The sequence below is a fragment of the Helianthus annuus genome, chromosome 10 (genome assembly GCF_002127325.2).
Source record: "Helianthus annuus cultivar XRQ/B chromosome 10, HanXRQr2.0-SUNRISE, whole genome shotgun sequence".
Lineage (NCBI taxonomy): Eukaryota > Viridiplantae > Streptophyta > Magnoliopsida > Asterales > Asteraceae > Helianthus > Helianthus annuus.
Window position 1 is genome coordinate 18,657,130 of NC_035442.2, and position 20,050 is coordinate 18,677,179.

General features: G+C 37.0%; 1 pseudogene; it reads right to left on the minus strand.

Moving 5' to 3' along the window:
* Positions 1-18,705: 18,705 nt before the first annotated feature.
* LOC110884116 lies at positions 18,706-19,812 on the minus strand (annotated as a pseudogene).
* Between the last annotated feature and the right edge of the window lie 238 nt (positions 19,813-20,050).

The window sequence follows — 20,050 nt, forward strand, 5'->3', positions numbered from 1 at the left end:
CAGCCCGTATACATCGTTCGTATACATTGTATACGACCAGGCAAATTATTTACACATGGTGTATACGGGCCGTATACAGTTATACGGCCCGTATGGAATGTAAAAAACTGACAAAGTCTGCTGGCACAGACTTTGTTATTTTTTTTTCATTCTATACGGGCCGTATAACTGTATACGGCCCGTATACACCATGTGTAAATAAGTTTTTGCCATGTGTTAATATTAGGACCCTAAATAAATTCAATTTTCCATGTAGTGGCTTTTAATATAATAAATGTTTGGCAATAATGATACCGTCTCTTCATTTTACTGTTTTAGCAATTACTGTTTCTTTCAATTTTCATCTGTCAATTAGTGTTGATTTTTCCAGTAATACTTTGTTTGCGTTTTTTGGCGTTTTATATAGCAACATCTTGCTTTGCTAGCATGCGTTCTAACAGTTTTTCACACTATCAGGCGTTTTGGTGTTTGTAGTTTTTGGCGTTTTATACTCAATTTTTTTAAATTAGTAGAGAATTAGATAATAAACAACAGAGAATTAGATAACAAACAATAGAAAATGAAAAAAAATTAAAAAATTATAATCTAATTTCTCATCCAAATCTTCACTATCATCAGCCTCTTCTACTTTAACCTTTTTGGCGTTTTGAACCTGTTTTTGAATACCTTATGTAGATCCTTATTTTCCTACATAACGCCCGTCTTTAGAAGATGCTTATTTTTTGTGGCGTCCTTTATTGTGGGTGGATATATACTTGTTTGATGACATGTTGAAGACCAACGCCTGCTCTAATGCATTGATCCCTTCATGCCATTAATATATCCATCAAGATCAAAGTGACATGATGTCATATCAGTGTCATCAGTCTCTTTTTCTTGAATATTTGTCCATCTTATTCAGCAAAAGATTATAGAGATACCCAACTCAGAGAAGAATCAATTCAACGAAACTTCATTCAGATCAATACTCAATATAGAAGAATCGAGGTTCTGCATATGTGGCTTTTTTAACTATTATTTTTGGCGTTTTAAAGTGAATGGTTTCTAGGAAATATGGCGTTTGTTTTTGGTCTGTGATCAGTTGATTGTGCAGAGATGTCTCTCTTATAGGATGTTTTTGGCGCGTAGTTTAGGCGGGATTTTATTTATAATAAATGATATTAATAAAGTAGCCATCTTTTCAGTTACTATGTATTTTTTACTGTTTTTTTGTTCAGCTTTTTATGAGTTTTTAGGGTCATAGACTTTCCATCTCCCAAGTTTGGCTTTTTTTAATGGCTTTAAGTAGTTTTTGGCTTTTTTTTTCCATTTTTAGCTTTTATTGATACTTCTGCAAACTACTTTCATTATAGTTTGGGAGTTTTGGCGTTTTTACTGCATTATGGCGTTTCACATGCATTATGACTGTTTGGCGTTTTATTAATATAATGTATTTTTTTATTCTAAGTTGAAAAATACATAACAAAAAACAGAAAAAGAAAATTCAAAAATAAAAATAGAAACAATTCATCTTCCAAATCTTCACTGTCATCAGTCTTTTTCTTCTTTGAATCATGTTCGCTGGCGGTTTAGCTTAGTGATGTGCACAAAATGCAACATATAAATTACATCAATTGTGGCATAAAACTAACCCTTTTTAGTACTAATTTTGGAAAAAGTGTGCTTTTGTCTTCCTTTTGTATTTTCAGGATTAAATGAGCTCAAATGAACAAAAGAAGCAAAAATGTAACTAAATCTAACACAAATACAAGAAAAGGAACAAACGTGGCATGCCCGACCTCCCGACAGCATCTTTCCAAGCAAAACAAGAAGACAGAAGACTGAACAAGCCCCGTGCTCAGTGAGCACGTGGGCGTGCCCAAGTGTCAGTAGAAAAGACAAAGTTGTAGAAGCTTCCATCGCCCAAGTGTCAAAAAGTGCATAAGTTTGCATTTACGCGCATATCTTACGTTCTGAACATATACGGACATCCAAAAAATTTTCTAAGCATTAAAATATTTTATTTTAGTGATTGGAATGCAAAAATGCTCTTCGTAGCGTAATTTGGATCGATTTCACGTTCGTTACGACTTCCGTCGTAATTAACCGAACAACGTGATCGTACGACCAAACGAACCGACATCCGAGATATTTTCAAGCATGTTTCAAGTCCCCAATGCTTTACCATCCTTGTAGAGTCTTGAAATTGGGTTAACGGGGTTTAAACGCGTCGAAAATGGCTTAAACATGCTGTAGGGACCATTCTTGCCATTTTGTGAAAGTTCTGGCTCAGGTGAGTGGTGGCGTCGCGTGACGGGGTACCCCCTTTGCTGTGGCGCGACGCGACGGGTGCTTTTTGAAAGAAAGTCTGTTTTCAGCAACTGGCTTGAATTTAAGGGTCTTTTATGCAATTTTCTCAATACCCAGGCTGGTTTTTGGATTCCCATTGTATTAGAAACCATGTTCCAAAAGTGTATGGCCAAGATTGATCCTCATAATACATGGAATGATCTTGTTAATCCAAGCTTACTATAAATAGACATGGGTTTCTCATTCATTTCTCACATAAATTGAATCAATTCTGCTCTAAGTTGAAGCTTATGCTTCATACCTGAGTATTTTGGTTCAATTCTTCCTTGCTTGGACCTTTTGTAAGCTTCTTTCATACTTTTATGCTTTTCAAGCATGAAAGTCAAACAGTGTTTGACTTTCTGCTTTGACCACGATTTGGTCAAGTCAAAGTTCAATCAAACTTTGCAACGTGAGCGTAATCACGATGGTTATAGTCCCTTGTGACTATGCCTACTGATTACCACGTCGATTAGTCAAAGTGACGAGTCAAAGTTTCGGTCAAAATACGTGTTTATGCGTATTTTGCAACGAAGCCATTTTCGGGTATCAAAAACACTTTGTTTTGATATCAAACCTGTTTTCTAACTTAGTTAAACATGTTTTAACATGTTTAACTCGTCACTTTTAGTCTAGTGCTTGTTTAGGGTCGTAAGTCAAGCGGTCTTGACCACCACTTAGACTTTCAAACCCGACCCGTTTGGTCAATCGTTAGGATCCGACCAAACATATTTTGTGACCATATTTGTATAGGGAATAACCTTCCGAGGTTATACCTTATGGTCACTTAGTTTAATTATTGTCTGATAGGTAGTTTATATGCCTTAGGAAAATGACCAAAATGCCCTTTTCATGCATAATTTGATTTTAAGCATATGTAACCTAACTTTTTTCACTTAAACTGATTATGCAACATATTTAAACATGTTAGGGCATATAATACTTATCATAGGACTAGTTAGGCGTCTCGAACGCGCATTCGCGCGAACGACGCGTTAAAGTAGCCCAAGCTACCTTAATGGATCGTAACGGGTCATAAGCACTTAGGATAGGTTCTGATTTAGAATGTAGGCTTTGTTAAACCATATCACATGAGTTCCAATACTCATTTGGTTTACAAGACCTCATTCTACCCGATCTTCCAATTTAGATACCGATTGTTTAATATAGTGATTCCATACTAGGTGCCACTTGATTCCTTGATTTCCGAGCTTTGTTAGGACACTTAATCAAGGATACTTGCTATCTCAAGTGAGTACATAGTCCCCTCTTTTACGTTTTCAAATGTTTTGGGGTGATACCTATGTGCCGATGCGCTATTTTCATGATTTCGACTATATGATTACACATGCATAGTACTATCCTTTGACGAATTGAACTATTATCCATAATTTAAATACTGATTCCCAAAGTTTGTTAGAACTATTTTTTCATTTATACTATTATTTATACATTCATTAACAATGATCAAGCCGACTGGTAGTACGATATAATGCTATAGGACTAGACACCCCATTCCTGTTGTATGGAATGTCAGAAACCAAATTTTAACCAAGTAGAATTTGCCTTTGTGGTATTTCTATAGTCTCTAAAGTGTAGTTTGATGCACTAAGGTTTGAATGTATTACCAAGTCGCGATATATGGTATATTTCGATATACTACCAACGTGATACTGTTTTGCCAAAGCATAAATTGATATGCTATTATGTACTAAAGTATAATTTGATATACTATCGACACTGCTATTTCACAAACTAAAGTATATTTTAATATACTACCAAAGCATAGTTGATGTGCTATTTTCAAATCCAAAGCATAACACTACTAGAAAAAACATCTTTCTTGACATGCATTGCGTGTCATAAAAGGGTCTTTATGACACGCAAATGCGAGTCGTTGATTGAGTAGTCATAAAATTAAGATGACATGCATTTGTGTGTCATGTTTTTATGACACACATTTAATGACACGCATTCATGACACACATTAATGACACTCATTTTATGACACTCATTTTATGACACCTTTTAATGACACACATTCATGACACTCATTTTATAACACTTTTTAATGACACACGTTCATGACAAGCATTTATGACGCATACGTATGACATTCATTTACGCGTGTCATGCTTTTAATAGTATAATTGTTTTTATAAAATTACTAATTTGCCCTGAATACATGTATAATAACAAAAAAAATAAATTTTTTCATAAAACAAATACACACATATATATACCAAAATAATCCATTACATAATCATTTGTCAAGTATACTACAAATATTTTAACGTTAACAAAAAAAGAATTGTTTGTCAATACATTATCAACACCTAAAATACGATTTATAACTTAAAAATAGAGTTAACCGCATAAGTCGACCAATCTTCACGAATGCCATCCATATCTGCAGCCGAGTATTCTTCTACTCCTTTCCCAACCTGAGACAACAATTAAATAAAATAAATCTTAAAAATCAGAATTTAATCCTAATATATGAATTTAAGTACATATTTCTCTAATATATAGACTAAAATATGCCTCAACTGACATTATCATTGTCAAGTATTTCAACTCCTTTGTAAGCTATCTCCTTCATGAACTTCATCACATAGTAGCCGCATCCAGTACCTCCTAGCTGACGTGGACGCTATACAATTAAAAATATCAAGAAATGTGAAACCATTGCGACTTAAGTTTAAACTAAAGGGTTTCAATATTTACAATATCATTACAACCACAGTTTAAATAAAGGATTAAGTGCTTACCCTAGCGTTAATCCAGATGAGTTTAATCCTTATGTTGGCACCACTTCGTGAAGCATACACGACCATTGCCCTATAAAAAATCAAAATTATATCAAAGTATATTCCAAGTCTTTTATCATCTATTATGATAATTTGTATTACTTACAAATCAAATAGGTACATATTTCTCTAATATACAGACTAAAATATACCTAAACTTAGGTTATCATTGTCAAGTATTTCAACTCCTTCGTAAGCTATCTCCTTCATGAACTTCATCACATAGTAGCCGCATTCAGTACCTCCTGGCTGACGTGGACACTACACAATTAAAAATATCAAGAAATGTGAAACCATGGCAACTTAAGTTTAAACTAAAGGGTTTCAATATTTACAATATCATTACAACCATAATTTAAATAAAGGATTAAGTGCTTACCCTAGCGTTAATCCAGATGAATTTAATCCATATGTTGGCACCACTTCGTGAAGCATACACGGCCATTGCCCTATAAAAAAATCAAAATTATATCAAAGTATATTCCAACTTTTTTATCATCCATTATGATAATTTGTATTACTTACGAATCAAATGGGTACCGGTGCTAAACAGCGGGAAAACGGGTACCGGTACTGAAAAATGAAAAAAAATGGGTACCAGTACTAAATATAACCGGTTCGGTACCGGTACCAAATGCTCATCCATAGTTCGAACCGATATTCGCTCGAGCACGAGCTCTCATAAATAAGATGAGCTTGTCTCGTTTGCACCCCTAGTCAAATCCCCATAGCAAACTAGTAAAAGATGTACAATATATTTTTAAAATAAACAATTAAAGGTTATGAAACATATGCAAGTAATCCAAAATGGACCAGCTAATTAAAAATATTTCACCTATATTTACATAGGCAATGGTTAATTGTACAGTTCTTTACACAAGGTGTGCAAGTCTTCAACCAACCGACACTATGACATAAAAATCTAGATTGTATGTAGGAAGCCTAATATTTGTCATGTGCCATGTATGTACTGTTGATTGTGTTTCTTTTTTGTAAACGTAGGCATAACAAAGTATATCACATATTTAAAATTGTAAGCATGTTATTTTAGTCCTTAATATGTTTTTTGAGACTGAAAATCAGTATCTCATAATAAATGTTTTCCGTCTCCAATATTCTTATTTATCACTCCCTAATATGTTTCTTCGGAGACTCAAAAGTAGTCTCTGATACTAAGTTTTCGATACCAGCTTTATTCAGTCCCAATATGAATTTACATCCCCTAATATATTTCGTTTCAAGAGTGTAATCTCCAATATGATGTCATTTCATTCTCTCTATATCCAACCAACAATATCATAACACATTTCCATTTCCATACAATAAATTTTCGACAATTGTATGCATAGAGTGGGTGTACCCAATGCTTAGGGGATTTTCCAAAAAAAAAAAAACTTGATCTTTCACTTTTAACCCAAGCCTATTTGATTTTTTTTACTTTTGACACAAAAGTTTTCGTCTTTCGCAATTTAACCTCACAATTCCATCTATATCAAATATAACATAACCAATGTCTTTATATTATAATATAATACATATATATATATATATATATATATATATATATATATGCATATTGGAAAAATGTCTTAAGTCATATTTAGGAATATATTATGAAAGACAACCCATTTTTCCAATATGCATATATATATATATATATATATATATTGGAAAAATGGGTTGTCTTTCATAATATATTCCTAAATATGACTTAAGAGGCTTCATCTTATATAATTATATCTTTCTGTATCATGACATTCTTTGCATGATCCATGTGTGGTCACAACCCAACTGGTTTGTCAGGTTCATTGATATTATAATGTTGGAGTATGACGGACAATTAACCTTCGGTTTATGGGTCCGTCTACATCTACGATAAGATGAAGATTGGACACGCGACACAAAGAAAGTTAAGACGAATGAACGAGTCTAAACATTAAAGAGTTAGAGAAATCAATTTGGATTTGATTTATGTCTATTATTTGCGTAATCCTTTAACCTAATCTAGTAAAATACAAACAGTATAAGTGCATTTGAAGTTCATGCATGATCCATGTTGTGTGGTGGCATGCTAGACAAATGTATTGAAATCTATGGGGTTCCACTCTAAAACCAATTGGTGATAGAGGGAGTAACCCAAGATCTTATTAATACAACCGGAAGGTCTTATTCTTTCGATGTGGGATAGGGCTCCTCCAATACCCTCCCGCACGTGTAACCCGGTCTATCAAGAGGTGTACACGTGGCCTTAACCGGAGCTGACATAGAGCCGTGGCTCTGATACCATATTGAAATCTATGGGGGTTCCACTCTAAAACCAATTGGTGATAGAGGGAGTAACCCAAGATCTTATTAATACAACCGGAAGGTCTTATTCTTTCGATGTGGGATAGGGCTCCTCCAATAAAATGGTTCGGGTCCAATTCAGTCTAATTCGATTTGTGGGTCTGGTCTGGTCTTTATCTATAATGATATGAAGATCGGGCCCACTAAACAACGGAAGTTAGCGTGAGTAAATGAACCATAAACCTTCAAGACTACCTAACTTGGATTCTTGTGATAGTTATTTGTCATTTAACCTTAAAAGTAATAACAACAAGATCCCTACTCTAATTAGCATTTAAGGTTTTTGAGTTAAAGGATTAAATTATGATAATCAGTTCTGTTGATGCACGGAATGTCTGTTGACTGCGTCTACAAGAAAGTCTGAAGTCAAGATTGGTCTAAAGGGGTCAAAGTGTAAATATTGAGTAAAATAGACTTAGGACCGCTTATTTGTCAGTGTTGTATTGAGAACCGCTTTTGTGTCATTAGGTTTAGACTGGAACCGCTTTTAGGACATTAGGTAGGATCGCTTATGTGACAAGGTGCTGGATCGCTTATTGGACTGTCACATAAGCGACCCATGATCACTATAAATAGGGTGGAGCGGTTCTTCATTTGTAACGGTGTATGTATGTGCTGAGGTGCCGAAACTCTGCTAAAATTTTATCAGAAAGCAATACAAACACAAGGAATTGAAAGGATTAGCTGTTGTTACTTTACTTACGTTGATTCCGCCTTCGTATGTGAAGATGAACTACTTCGACTGACTTTTCGGGTCATAGAACGGTCCAACAAAGTGGTATCAGAGCTCAGGACGAGGAGTTCATACTACGACAGCAAAAATCAGCAGAAATCTCTCTTTTCTACTCACTTTCTCTCATACTTTTTCTGATTTCAGTGGTTCCAACGGTCAAAATGGTCTGAATTTTGAGTATAACGTGTAAAATTCACTTTTAACAAACCCTAGAAAGAATCAGGTGAAAATACGGACTAAAAATGGTAAAAACAGGCTAAAAACCTTGAACCGTTTTTTCGAACATCTAGATTCGCTTATTTGGACAAACAGCCTGGTTCGCTCGAAATTCATTCTTGGATCGCTTTTACGTACATTTTGGACCGCTTTTGTAAACATCTTGGACCGCTCTTCTGTCATTATTATTTCTTGGACCGCTCGAACGATCATATTTAGCATCGCTCATTGTGCATCGCTTATTTGAATCGCTCGAACGGATACTTTCTGGTCCGCTCAAACGGACATAAGTTGAATCGCGTTTTGAACATAGTGTGGTTCGCTCGTGTGAACATCACTATCTGGTTCGCTTTTCTGGACTATTACAGGATCGCTTTTGTGTCCTGATAATTTTCAAAATCTAAATTTTACTAAGTGTTGTCTGATTTTGTAGGTACAATCAATATGGATGATATTTTCTTGAACCCATTCAGTGATATGTATGCTTTTTCGGGAAGTACGGACAACAATGATACATCGTCAAGCAACAAAGATAAAAGTCCGCCTAAGGAAAGGAAGAAAGAAGCTTGGGAGTCCGAGAGCGCCTTCGGAACTTTCAACAAACCCCCAAAGCTTATGGCTATAGAGGATTATAGCAGGTGGGCTACCAAGTTTGAAGACTGGTTGATGGCTTTTGCATTTCCGAGCTGGAAAAGTATGAAAAATGGCTATGCAAATGGAAAAGAAAAAGGCGAAGCTTTGAGATCTCAAGAAGAAATTGATAATTTTGTAGCTGAGCAAAAGTGTGTTGCTTTGCTGTTCCAATCTGTTCGTGAAGATATAATTTCATTGATAGATTACAAAAACGCACAAGATTTGTGGGATAAGCTTAGAAAGAAGTGTATAGGAAATGAAGAGATTGTGAAAAACAAGAAAAAGCTTCTGAAGAAGGAATTTGATCTATTTGGATGTTTAAAGAATGAGTCAGTTTGCAAAATGATCGAAAGATTTGGTCACTTGAAATTGGAGTTAGTCAGACATGGAATTCCTATTTCAGATGAAGATATAGTTGATAAACTCTTTGATTCATTACCTGATGATATGGATTGGAGATACTATGTTTTGATGCTGAAAAATACAATTGCTCCTGCCGCATTGACTCCAAATTTGGTGATTGAAAAGCTTGAGAGTCATGAGTTAGAGTTGAAGAAAACATACAAAGTTAATAACTCAACATATCAGCAAAATCTGGGTCTTTATTATCCTAAAAACATGTTGCCAACAGTCACCTCTCCAAAAACTGCATATTCAGCTGAGAATGTCTCTTCAGCAAACAGAGAAAGTCAAAGCAGTTCAAGCAGTAAAAGTCACAGTGGGTATCACAGTGGATCTACGTCTTCTACAAATCGTTCTGATGCGAAATTTTCGTGCAGCATTGCAATCGATTTGAAGAATGCACAGAACTTTGACGAAGAATCGGCCAAGCAACAGATGGTGTTTCTAGCGTCTGTTTTGGAGTCTTATGAAGGTTTGATAGCCGGGAAGATTGGAAATACAAATCTGACCAAAGAAGACTACGATCAGATAGATCCTGAGGAAATGGAGCTTATTGACATTCGTTGGGCAATGGCAAGTGCTGTTCGACGTGCACAACGTTTTATGGAAATTACCGGGAGGAAATCAATTGGTGGTCCGTCAACAAAGCTTGGGTTCGATAAGTCAAAAGTAACGTGTTTTAAATGCAAACAAAAGGGCCATTTCAAGAGAGAATGTCGGAATGCATACGTTGATGAATCTGAGAATCCATTTCGTGATGATTATTACAAGAAGGCAATCTACCATCAGAATAAATCGGAGCCGCCCAGACTAAAGCAGGCTGAGGAGCAAAGAGAAAAGTCAAGGGCTTTGGCAGTGATTTATGATGACGAGGGATATGATTGGAGCAAAGAGGTTTTGCCGGAAGAGGATGCTGTAGGTTATGCCTTCATGGCATGTCATGATGAACCAATTCCATGGAAGGATACTCGTACTGAGGAAGAGAAGTACAAGTATAGGACGATGACTGCTGAAACAAAAATTATCAGACTTTCTGGTATATACTTGGAAGCAAGAAGAGCTAATCGATGGGATCCGGATAGAGAGTGCTACTTGGATCGATATGGAAATTCCGCAATTGATGACAAAACTTTAGATATTGAAGCCATCATTGCAGAATACAAAGAAGAGGATGAATATTGGCAGCATAAGTGGTGGGGAACACCAACTTCGAAGATGATCGAGGAGGAGAAAGAAAAAGAGAGAAAGGAAAAAGAAGAGAGAGAGAAGAAAGAAAACGCAGAGACTGAGAGATCAAAGATGGTTGATACAGAGTTGATCGATGTGACTCGGAAGTTGACAACTGAGAATTCAGAGAAAATGGCTGACCAAGTGCTAGCTGCAAAAGCACTTGAGGTAGATTCTATTTCTGATTCTGAGTCAAAAGAGAAGGTCAGTCAAAGTGTGTCAACATCCAGGTCAGGTAAAAAGGTCGATGGAAATGTTGACTGCAAAAATTGCAACAAACAATGCAATTTTTGTAGTACAGTCACGTATTTGAATGATGAGAAATTAAAAAATCTGAAATCAAAAGTTAAAACTTTTGAAAATCAGATTCTCGATCGTGACACAGAGTTAAAAGTTTCAACTGAACGGTTTAATGAGTTAACCACTAAATGTGACAAAATTACAACTGAAAATGAAAAGTTAATTCTGGAAAACCGTCAGATCTTCGAAAAATTTGAGAAACTTAAAAGTGTTGTGAAAGACAGTGATGATCGAAACGGAAAAACATTCACAGAAAACGTACATCTAAGAGCTGTGTTGCAATCAAAAGAAAAAACAATTAATGAACAACTGGATGAGATTGCAAATTTAAAACTTAAGGTTAAAGAATTTGAAATTGAGAATGAAAGAATTCAGTTGAAGTTGAACAGCTACAGCTCAGCTAGCTTTGTTTTGCAGCACATTGTTCCCAAACCTATAGGGAAAAACAAAGCTGGAGAGGATGTGTTTTTTGATGGAACGGGTGTTGGGTTTCACAAAGTTCCACCGCCAATTTTAGACAACTACACGAAAAAGCAGTCTAGTTTGGTGGAAATTGAGGAAGAAAGTGATGTTTCACTACCTGAGAACATTGATGTCACGTTCACGTCTTCCAATGAAGAGGGTGTCCAAAATGATGTGGTGAAAAGTGTGATAGACAAAGTGCTTAAGCCGGATTGTGACACTTCTGAGGAGGATGGGTGTTTTCTAGATAAATACATTCCGAAGCAAAAGTCCAAAAACAACTTATATGATGAATCTGATCTTGTCATGTACAAGATGTCGGGATCGGATAAGTTGTTTTCGGATTCTGAGTTTCCATTAGAGAATGTTAATCTGAACAAATTGACAAATGTTTTCAAACTGGTTGAAGTCGAGTTGTCAGCAGTGAATAATCTGAGTCGAAAGAAAGAGAGGGTTTACAACAAGAAAGCTGTTTATCCACCACGTTTTTACAATAACAACAGAAACAATTGGTCGGGTGGTTATCAGGGGGGTAAACCATTTCATAAAAGAAATGTTTCAAACAAGAGGTATGTCGAAAAGAAAAAGTTTGTGCATAGTTCAAGTTCACTTGCTGATGAAGAAAAAGAAATTTTTATAAAATCAAACAAAGAATTTTTTGAGAAGAGAGCTTCACAGGCTCAGTCTGAAGGCACGAGTAGGGTAGCTGATACTCGTACGTGTTTTAGATGTGAACAGGTTGGTCATATTGCACGAAAGTGTACATATGTGAAGCCTAAGACTGAAGCTGTGAAGGTTCAACAAAAGAAAGTTGATGTGAAGGGTAAAACACCGATGTATGTTGAGAAGAAAGTGATTGAGAAGAAAAACGTTAAAAACAACAATGTAAAAGCAAAAACTGAACCCGTAAAGAAACTGGTAAATCAAAATGATAAATTTTACAAGAGGGTTGCAGTAGCTCAACAGGTGTGGAAACCTAAAATTGAACTTAAAGCTGAGAAGAAAGTTTCAAATTCTGAGGAGAGCAAGGCTGAAGAGCCAATTATTGTTGATTATGATGCAAATTTTCCGCCTCTAAAGGCTAAAAATTTCAAAATTCAAATTGCAAGAGTCAAGGTTGCACCTAAGGCTGATGAGGCCTGGGTGGACACCATGTTTGACTAAACAGTTTGAATTGCCGGAGCTTCCTGGTTTGCGAAGCATGAATCGGCATCTTTCTTGAAGTTGTTTGAATGATGATTTGTTATGTGCAGGATCTTCCAAAACTTGTATCCAGGTGGATAATGGATAGTGGAGCTTCAAGGCATATGACAGGGAAGACCGCATTGCTATATGATGTGAATGACATTAATGGTGGTTATGTGGGTTTTGCGGGTAATCAAGGAGGCAGGATCATAGGTGAAGGAACATTATCAAATGGCATTATCACGTTTGAGAGAGTAAACTACATCGCTGAGCTGGAAAACAACCTGCTGAGTATCTCCCAGATCTGTGACAGGATGTATACTACTCATTTCACCGACAAAGAATGTTTGATCTTGAAACCGGGTTTTGTGATACCTGAAGAGTGGATCATCATGAGGGCACCAAGAGTCAATGATCTGTACGTGTTGGACATGAGCGTTGCTACTACAACCACGGGTCAGGCTCATTGTTTTGTGTCTAGAGCAACGGAGAAGGAGTCAAGGTTATGGCACAGAAAGATGGGGCATATTCATCTAAGGAAAATGAATCATTTAGTGCATAACGACTTGGTCACCGGAGTGAATATTAAAGGTTTTCATCTGGAAGGGGAGTGCATAAGCTGTGTCAGAGGCAAACAGAAGAAAAAGTCTCACCCTACAAAACAAGTCAATTCAGTTTCGAGACCTTTGGAAAGACTTCACATGGATTTGTTCGGTCCAGTGAATGTTAAGAGTATAACAGGAGATTCCTACTGTTTGGTCGTGACTGATGACTACTCCAGATTTTCGTGGGTCATGTTCTTGAAAACGAAAGACGAAACCTTTGATAGCTTGGTAGTTTTGTTTAAGAAAATTGAGAATCTGTACCAGAGACCGATTTGTAGAATTCGAAGTGACAATGGTACTGAGTTCAAAAACAGTAAGATGGAGGAATACTGTGATGAAAGAGGTATACTGCATGAGTTTAGTGCTCCGTATACTCCTCAGCAAAATGGAGTTGCAGAACGCAAGAACCGGACGCTAATCGAGACAGCCAGAACGATGCTTGCAGATTCCAAATTACCAATCAATTTCTGGGCCGAAGCTGTTTCTGCTGCATGCTATACTCTCAACAGAGTTCTTACTGTGAAGAAGTTCAACAAGACGTGTTTTGAGCTAATCAATAAACGCAAGCCGAATTTGAAATATCTAGAACCGTTTGGGTCACCCTGTACGGTAATAGAGTCACATGGCAAGCTTAGTCCGAAGAACTTTGAAGGAATATTTGTTGGATATTCAGGTCCTACACGGCGTGTCTTTGTTCCAAGCGAAAAGCGTATTATTGAAGCAGCAAATGTTGAATGTCAGGGTTATACAATGCCGCCTCAGAATCCTGGTGATTCATGGCGTTTTAATTATGACAAACTTTGGGAATCGTTTGACATGAGAGAAGAATCAGAGGAAGAGGAAGATTTCTTTGATGAGCTGGATATTTTACGAGAATATGAATCGTCGCTCAAGTTTCCAGCAGAGTATTCTAGCAGACCTCAGGAGACTTCAAATGATGATGAAGCAGGTCCTAGTAACGATGGTGAACATGATGATGAAGTTGCTCCTGGTAATCAGTCGGAGGTGAATGATGATCAAGAAGCTGAAAACATGCCAGTTTTTTACCATGGTGATTCAGATCTTGAGGGGGAGCAGATCCAGTTGTCAAGTCAAACAAACCAAGTTGGTGAACAAGATGCAGAGCAGAATGTTACTAATCTGGAGGGAAATGTAGAAGTTCCAAGCGAAGTGATGCCGCGAACTCTTTCTTATCATCCAGAGGAGTTGATAATAGGAGAATTGCAATCAGGCGTTCGGACGAGACGTCAAATTGACCAGGGCTTAACATGTTTTTATTCTACAGTAGCACCTTTACAAACTGAATTTTCATTAAGTTGTTTTATCTCGCAGGTCGAACCGCGGACTTACAAAGAGGCGCTTACTGAAGACTCTTGGGTCATAGCGATGCAAGAAGAATTAAGTCAGTTTGAGAAGTTAGGTGTGTGGAAGTTGGTTGATTTACCGGATGGTCAAAGAAAAATCAATACAAAATGGGTTTTCAAATGTAAGAGGGACGACAGAGGAGTGGTTGTAAGGAACAAAGCTCGACTCGTTGTTCAGGGCTTTAGTCAACAGGAGGGGATTGATTTTACCGAAGTCTATGCTCCTGTCGCACGACTGGAGGCTATCAGAATTTTCCTAGCATTTGCGTCTTGGAAGAATTTTAAAGTATTTCAGTTAGATGTTAAATCAGCGTTTCTTTATGGGAAGGTCAAAGAGGAGGTTTATGTTGGTCAGCCGCCGGGCTTTACTGACCCAATCCACAAGAACAAAGTTTATCTGCTGGACAAAGCGTTGTACGGTCTACATTAGGCGCCGAGAGCCTGGTATGAGACTTTGTCTCAACACCTACTCGCTAACCAGTTCATACGTGGAAAAGTGGATGCCACTCTCTTCACCAAAGTCGTTGATGGTCATCTTCTGATAGTACAAATTTATGTAGACGATATTATTTTTGGGTCAACGAATGAGAAATTATGCAAAGATTTCGAACAGGTGATGAAGCAGAAATTTGAAATGTCTTCAATGGGGGAGATGAAATTCTTTCTGGGATTACAAGTTGAACAACTTCCTGAAGGTATTTTCATTCATCAAACGAAGTACGTGCATGATATTCTGGAGAAATTTGGAATGTCAAGTTCTACTCCAGCTGCTACCCCACTTGCGACAAATCATGGTATTCACCCAGATCTCACCGGAGACAGGGTTGATGAGACACTTTATCGATCCATGATAGGTTCTTTGATGTACCTAACTGCTTCACGTCCTGACATCATGTACCCAACGTGCCTCGCAGCAAGATTTCAGTCTAACCCGAGAGAATCGCACATGATTATTGTGAAAAGGATTTTACGTTATTTGAAAGGCACACCCACATTGGGGTTGTGGTATCCTCGTAAAGGCGATTTTACACTCGAAGGGTTTTCCGATTCAGATTTCGGATGCTGCAAAATTAATGCGAAATCAACAACTGCAGGATGCCAGTTTTTTGGTCCGAGATTGGTTACTTGGCAGTGTAAGAAACAAACATCTGTGGCGCTATCTACATGTGAAGCAGAGTATGTTTCTGCTAGCAGTTGCTGCTCTCAGATCCTGTGGATACAGCAACAAATGCGCGACTACGGTTTGCAGTTTCTTAACACACCTCTGTTTGTTGATAATGAGGCCGCAATTAATATAACTTTCGGTGTCGGATGGGGTTGTGAGCGTTGATGAGAGTACTGTTGCGGATGAAGATGAGAAACAATCTGCGATGGTTTGTCGATTTTTTACGTGTTTTGGTATTTAGGGGGAGATAGATAAGTTGTACATATTTTTTTTTCAGAAAAATACAAAAACAGTAAAAAAAAAATGCAAAAACCCAAAAACATGATAAAATTGAAAAAGAGCTTGTGTATATAGGGAAAATGATAGTACATCAGTTAGACAATTACAGTATACTAAAGATTTGGAAAGATAAAATGAGTTAAACAGTCTCACTAATGATGTGTCGATAGGTTTTTGTACATTTAGTAGATATATTCGGGATATAAACCTAAAATTTCAAACTGGTGAAATTCGTGGGGAACACTACTTGGATATATAGGTAACCCCTGAAATCTCGTTTGAAAGGTCTCGTATTCTGATATACTAGGTGGTTATACTCTATGATGTCTGGGGTATTATTCCGGGACTTCTGCTGAACGGTGGTTCTGACCTAGTCCCTGGCTAATACTTTCACCAAAATGCTTGAAACATAGCATTATAGCCCTCAGCTGATTAGACAATAAAATTGATAATCAGTTGTTGTAGCTAAAAGATTCTCTAAAGGGAACACATTGCAAAGTCGAAGCTGATATCTCTCTGCTGAACGGAAGTTCTGACCTGAGATCCCTCAGTTCTCGCATACCCTAATTTATGTACAGACATCATTGTAGTATCTTTGCCTGTAAGACTGAATATTGGGATTCTGGATACGGGAGTATATTCAAGAGGTGGGACACATGAATCGATCTATGTTCTTAAAACACTTAAACAGTATCCTGAATAGATTGAAGTTTGTATGAAAATTTAAGATGGATCAGTATATCGACAATCGAGGTGAATTGTTTAAATCTGAGTATGTAATATAGCTTAACGGTACTTGTAATTGGTCTGAAAAGCTGATATGATTCCCTGACACGCTCGCCAAAAACATATTTGTAAATAGTTTGTTTTCTGCAATTTAAGTTTTCTGTTATTTCATTTCTTAGATTAGATCATCCTAAAATCCAAAAAGATTTTATTTCTGCTTTATTTTAGACAAACCAGAGTGGAAAATTGATTGTCGGATTCTAGCAAAATGAAGCAGATGCAGGAGATTCTGAGCTGAAGATCGAGGAGAGCTTACATTGTTGGAAAATGTTTGTTTTCAAAGTTTTAAACAAGTTCATTAAGTTGATACTTGTTATTTTTCAGAAAATTGGAAAATTGTTTCACTAAATCAGTTTGTTTTGTCAAAAGATCAACCAGGGTCATTAAGTTGAACTTGGTAGATTAATCAAGTATTCAGGGTCATTAATTTGAACTTGAAAACTTGAGTGGATTTCTAAAACTGATTGTATTAGTGTTTATTGTTTGAAAAGATAGTTTGTAATATTATTGGTTGAGTAACAGGTTTGGACGATATTTCCCAACGGAGGCAAATTGCAAAAGCTTAAACCAGATATCTCAAGATTCCAGCATAATGAGAGGGGGAGTCAGTGAGAGGGGGAGTCTGGATCAACAGCTATTGGGAAGTTGGTAGATAAAGCTAGAAATCAGTCCGGGAACCTGTGAAGAATGCTTAAAGATAGACAGAGTTAGTAAAAAGTCAAAGACTAAAGACTACGGATCTGAAGATGCTAAAAAGACTACGTCAACATCCAAGGGGGAGTCTGTTGATGCACGGAATGTCTGTTGACTGCGTCTACAAGAAAGTCTGAAGTCAAGATTGGTCTAAAGGGGTCAAAGTGTAAATATTGAGTAAAATAGACTTAGGACCGCTTATTTGTCAGTGTTGTATTGAGAACCGCTTTTGTGTCATTAGGTTTAGACTGGAACCGCTTTTAGGACATTAGGTAGGATCGCTTATGTGACAAGGTGCTGGATCGCTTATTGGACTGTCACATAAGCGACCCATGATCACTATAATACAACCGGAAGGTCTTATTCTTTCGATGTGGGATAGGGCTCCTCCAATAAAATGGTTCGGGTCCAATTCAGTCTAATTCGATTTGTGGGTCTGGTCTGGTCTTTATCTATAATGATATGAAGATCGGGCCCACTAAACAACGGAAGTTAGCGTGAGTAAATGAACCATAAACCTTCAAGACTACCTAACTTGGATTCTTGTGATAGTTATTTGTCATTTAACCTTAAAAGTAATAACAACAAGATCCCTACTCTAATTAGCATTTAAGGTTTTTGAGTTAAAGGATTAAATTATGATAATCAGTTCTGTTGATGCACGGAATGTCTGTTGACTGCGTCTACAAGAAAGTCTGAAGTCAAGATTGGTCTAAAGGGGTCAAAGTGTAAATATTGAGTAAAATAGACTTAGGACCGCTTATTTGTCAGTGTTGTATTGAGAACCGCTTTTGTGTCATTAGGTTTAGACTGGAACCGCTTTTAGGACATTAGGTAGGATCGCTTATGTGACAAGGTGCTGGATCGCTTATTGGACTGTCACATAAGCGACCCATGATCACTATAAATAGGGTGGAGCGGTTCTTCATTTGTAACGGTGTATGTATGTGCTGAGGTGCCGAAACTCTGCTAAAATTTTATCAGAAAGCAATACAAACACAAGGAATTGAAAGGATTAGCTGTTGTTACTTTACTTACGTTGATTCCGCCTTCGTATGTGAAGATGAACTACTTCGACTGACTTTTCGGGTCATAGAACGGTCCAACAAGTTCTATTATTACAAGCCTACAAGTTACAACTCCTTAAGCATTTGTCAAAATCTAATTGTTTTTATCCTAAAGCACTAAAAAGTGATAATATCTTAACTAAAACAAGAACGTATTTAAACGAGTTAAATAATTTAAAAAGATTAAGAACATACCATGTAACATAGCGGCAACGCTCCCTTGACTGTAATACTCACAAACGGTTAGCTTCTTGTCTTTCGAGTAGTAATACGCCCTCAACTCGATCACATTCTCGTGCTTAATATTCCCAACAATCCCCATCTGCTGCTCAAACTCGCGTTTCCCAACACTTAAATCTTTCAACCTCTTCATCACAACAGACCGTCCCGTCTTCAAGAATCGCCTTATACGACATCCCAAAAGTACCCTTACCCAAAACCTCAGCCGAAGCCCTCAACAAGTCTTCCAAATCAAACGCATAATTACACCCCTCAAAGAAAACCAACCGGTTATTCGCATCTTGCGTTCTCGAAATCGCTTTTTCGGGCGACATTCCGCCTTTTTCGAGCTTCGACGAAATCCCATCTCCCTTATTCCTTTTGAAGTGATATTGGGACTACCCAGTGAGATGATTGTTGGAAAGATCAAGAACTTGAAGATCATGCATACCCAAATCACGAATCTGACCACTTAATGAGTTATTAGCAAGATTCAAAGCAGAAAGATGGGTCAAACTTGAAATGGAGCTTGGAATTGACCCATTAAACTTATTGTTTGGAAGATTAACAATTGTTAAACTCTTCCAAACAGAGAAATCAAGAGGCAGTGGGCCAGAAAACTGGTTAAATTGAAGGTACAATAAAGATAAATTCTTGAGGTTAACAAAATTAACAGGAAAAGGACCAGAAATACCACTGGATCTGAGGCTCAAGATATGCAAAGCTGAGAGTCTGCTAATGGTGTTTGCCGGAATATGACTGTGAAAACCAACTCCGGGAAGCCGGAGACCAATGACACGTGACCCATCTTCACTGCACGTGACTCGAGTCCAGTTGTTACACATTGTAGTTGAGTCGGAATCCCAATTTAGTGAGCGAGAGTGTGCAAGATTGTTCAATAAATCCAACAATGCTCTTTTATCATCTTCAAGAACAACAACATTGGTTCCAACACAGAGTAAACCAATCAAGAAAATCTTGAAAATCTCCATTTTTTTAATAAAGATTCAATTTTTTTTTCAACAGAAGTTCAAGGTTAAACCTAAAGATTGATGTATATAGCTAAAAATAAAAAACCCATATAAGAAAATTTAAGAAAAAGGCTAAAAATCCCAACTTTTTTTCAAACAAAAGTTGAAGATTACAGCTAAAGATTGATAAATACAGCTGCAAATGAAAAACCCATGTGAGAAAACTTATAAAACTAGTTAATTATAAAGTTTAAAACAT